This window comes from Rhinopithecus bieti, unplaced genomic scaffold (genome assembly GCF_001698545.2).
Source record: "Rhinopithecus bieti isolate Rb0 unplaced genomic scaffold, ASM169854v2 scaffold_33432, whole genome shotgun sequence".
In the NCBI taxonomy this organism is placed as follows: Eukaryota; Metazoa; Chordata; class Mammalia; order Primates; family Cercopithecidae; genus Rhinopithecus; species Rhinopithecus bieti.
Window position 1 is genome coordinate 13,174 of NW_016814481.1, and position 4,032 is coordinate 17,205.

The following is a 4,032-nucleotide window of genomic DNA, read 5'->3' on the forward strand; positions in this document are numbered from 1 at the left end:
ACCCCGCCGCCGCCCTCCACTCCATCCAGGACAGAGAAAGCTCAGTCCTGGACGCCCCGGCTCGATGACAGATTGTGGGGTGGGCAGTTTTCTCTTCCAGAGTAGGGCTGTATAATGTGTTTGTTACCTCGGGCCAAAGAGAACAAAAACAGTCTACAGAGAGCAAAATGCACAAACTCATCATAAGAGCAAGAAAGCCCTGGGCGAGCTGGCCAAAGAATAGATGAAGTGGTAAGCAAAACTCGTAATTCACCTGCCTCCCTCTCCCACGATTCCCCCTTCTGAGGGGCCACTGCAATCCCCTTCTCCCCCTACAGCCCTCCAATCTGCAGGATTCAGGCTGGACAGAGGTAAGCTAAGGACACAGCAGAAGGGCTCCCCACCTCCTTCCTTTCCTCTTAGAAGTCTCCAAATCCAGGCTCCAGAAGGCGATCTAAAGCCATTTTCAATGAGGAAACCTGTGAGCCGAGCAAAGCCCTCTCACTCCTGGAGCTAACTGGGTGTGCATGCATGAATACCCTGCCCTCCTGCAAGGCACTCCCACCCCTCACTCTGTTGATGGGCAGAGTAATCACACGACCCCTGAGCACTTCAGCGGGCCTGGGATGGGGAGGAATTGCTAATCTTAAGAACCAGGCTCCTCAACCAGGCTGAAACTTAGGAAGCAAAGATCTGGCCTCTGCCTTGGGCACCAACGGAGACGGCATCGTAGTTAGAGGTATGCTTCCCTCAAAAGCACCTCTGCTGAACTTCTTAATTTTCCCCACCCTCCAAGTAGACCACTCACACACTCCAAAACCTCAGTGCCCTCTGTTGCAATCCCAGCACCCAGGGTCCAAGAGCCAGGCTCAACTTTGAACTCCCCTGAAGTGAGTCCCCCTACCACCCACCATGCTCCTCAAACAGCAACCCCCGGGGACCACACAGGGCCCAGCCCCGTTGAGTCTGTAACTGCAAAACATACACAAAAGGGATGGGGGACTCCTCACTGAGCCCCAGGGACCCATTCGGCCCGTTCATTTTTACACGGAGGGCAGTTGGTTGGAACCGAATGGAGAAGAGGCACATCTGGGCATGGCATGGTGGCCAGCGAGCCTGGGCAGCAGGGTGTGTCCCCCCTCCTGGAATCTGGGTCATGCTTAGATAACTGCTAGAAAGCCCGACTAATTACCCACCCTTGCCTGCCTACATCTCAATAGATGTTAAGCCCTCCTCAAGGTTTATTTCAAGCAGGCAGGGATTTAAAGAAACACAGATCTGCATTTTGATAGCATCTCCACAGACGAAAATGTGGACTTCACCTTTTTCCTCTGGATCTTTGATTTAAAAAAAAAAAAATGTTAAAGGCATTTACCTACCTAAGATGTCCACATGGGTGTTGATTCTCCTGGTGTTCCCTCTTGGCTACTTGGGGTAGGAAAAGCTGGACATGGTGCTCTAGAACAGACCCACCACCTCATTTGCTCTCGCTCTGTCTTTCTTATCGAAAGTGTCCAGACCAGGTCTCCCCAGACGAGGGGCCCAGATAAAGCAAATGGGCTCTATTTCCCTACACCCCCAAAGATGATGAGCTTCCCCAACCAGCAGTTAAAGGCAATGGGACCTACACACGAGAGAGACATAAGCGGCCCCCAGCCCATCACTAGCGTCTCCAGATCGGACCAGCGGCCCACCCTGGGGTATTCACTCCGGCCAGTGCTGGCTTCTCAGTGTGAAGGCTACATGGACTCCCTCTTGCTCTTAGCCCTGGGAGCCCCCAAGCGCCCTGCCCTAAAAGTGCGGCGGCCCCCCACCTTGGGGAAAGCAGGAGTGGAGAGGCTGTCCAGCTTCCCCTGCGTGGACTCCAGTGAGGGACGGCCAAGAAAACCCAACCAAGGCCCCCATAGTTCCCCTGCCCTGGCCAGAAGCGCCCAGGCCCGAGCCCGCTCCAAGCTCATTCCGTAGAACTCCGAACCCTCCGGACCTGGCTCGAAAGCCCCCACCAAGGCCCCTGCATGACCCCAGGCCCCAGATCTCATTCTAGAGTCGGTCCTTGGGAAGGATCCACTCTCCGCTGGCCCCCCCAAGCCCCCCACAAACCCATTCCCAAGCCTCCAGGATAGCTCAACCCAGCTCGAGGTGGAGAGATTCTTTCACACTCCTCCCAGTGCCCCCTCTCCCAGCCCCTGGAAGACCCCCTCCTCCTCCCCACCTCCCATCACACCCCCGGGTCTCTCTCCCAGCCTGGAAGAGGGGAGGCGGAGGGAGGAGGGGGAGGCGCAGCCGCTGCCGGGGTTCGGGCAAAAGGATATGGCCATTCGGTGATCTTTTTGGCGTATTTTCTCACCACGTTGTCTTCGCTGAAGAGGAAGAGAGACCGGTTAACCGTGAGGCAGTTCTGTCGGACGGGGATGGGGTTGTAGAGTGCCATGGTCCGCGCTCTCTGCGCCATTGACTGCTTGTACATCCTTTGCGCCCCGGGCTGCCCGCCCTGCCGGCTGCCCCCGGCTCCTCGCCCGCCTCCGGCGCCCACGACCACCCCGGCGGCTGCCCCGGAGCCTCCTCCCCCGTAGCGGGCCGGCATCTCGTCTCCGAAGCGGGCCATTCTGCAAAGAGCAAAGGGCTCCGGGTTACGCTGCGGCGAACGATGCGGAAGACGCCGCCGCCGCCGCCGCCGCTGATGCTGAGGCTGCCGGGGCTGGGAGCGCGGCGGCTGGAGCTACGACTGCGGAGACGCTCCACGGCCCAGCCCATCGGGCGGCGGCGGCTCGGCGCCTCGGGTCGGGGGCTCAGAAGGCGGCTGCCCGGGCCGAGCCGGGGATAGCAGCTCGGGACATCTTCCTGGCTGACCCCGGAGAAGGAGGGGCAGGGAGGAGGGGGGAGGGGAAAAGAAGAGCAAGCAAAAAATAACCGAGGAAGGATCCAGGCAATCCCCAGTCCACCCACTCCGGGAAAAAAAAAAAAAAAAAAGACGTTAAAAAAAAAAACACCCAACGCACACCCCCTTTACAGAAGCGAACGTTTGCAAAGAACGCCCCCCCGGGACGCAGTGGAAGCTTCAATTCCTCCGAGGTCCAGGTCAGGCTGGCATCTTGCAACAAGGAGTGCGCTGCGGCCCATTAAAAAAATTTAATTTATTCTTATTTATTTATTTAGGTTTTAAAATAAAGAAAGAAAAAATCAGGTCTTTGCTGGTGGGGAGGGTAGCAAAAAAAAAAAAAAAAATTAACTCCCCTTCTGTTTTGCTGGAGTTCCTAGACCTTAAAAATGCTGAAAGATCGGTAGCTCCAAAAATAGAAATAAAATAAAAATAAAGAAGATGAAGGGAGGGTAAGAGGGGGGAGGGGGAGTGAGACGCTCCAGAGGGTTCCTAAGGAGTCTTCACACCGCAGGGTCCAGGTTTAAAAAAAAAAAAAAAAAAAAATTTCTTCCTGAATCACCAGCGGCTGCCTCTTCTGCTCCCGGAGGAAGTGTGTGTGTGTGTGCGCACAGCGTTTCGCTCAATGGTGCCTCATCTTGGGGTTAAATTGCAGCAGTGAAATCCTGAAAATTCCCAACAGGGGGAAAAGAGAGAGAGAGAGAGGTATGCGCCCTCCGCTTAGCCACTCAATAGCTGCCCCTGGATGCTGCAATGCCCCTCCACCCTCCAAATCCCTCCACCTCCTCCTTCTCTAGGTTTTGCTAAAATAAGACTGGTGTGGAGGGTTGCGGGTGGAAGAAGGTAAAGAGGAAAAAAAAATGGGCGCAAAGGTCTGAACCACTGGCCGGCAAGCGGAAAAGGGGAGCAGCTGATGAGTTTAACAGCAGAAGGACCCACCCAGAGTGTCGACACATGAGGGCCCGCGACCAATCGACCAATCGTGGAGGCGCGGGGGGACCGGGCTCAGCGGAGTTTGTGGGGGAGAGAGGGGAGCGCCGCATGGTTGGGAGGCAGGAAGGGGGAATTGGGGTGCTTCCTCCTCCCCTGGGAGGAAAGCCTGTTTTCCACCCGGTTCCATTTCGGTTGCAGACAACCGGACGCTCCCCAGCATCTTGCAAGAAGGCAGGATGGAG

At 56.2% G+C, this 4,032-nt stretch overlaps 1 pseudogene; it reads right to left on the reverse strand.

The window, feature by feature from the left end:
• Positions 1-2,197: 2,197 nt before the first annotated feature.
• Positions 2,198-3,766, reverse strand: LOC108514758 (voltage-dependent P/Q-type calcium channel subunit alpha-1A pseudogene; annotated as a pseudogene).
• Positions 3,767-4,032: the final 266 nt, after the last annotated feature.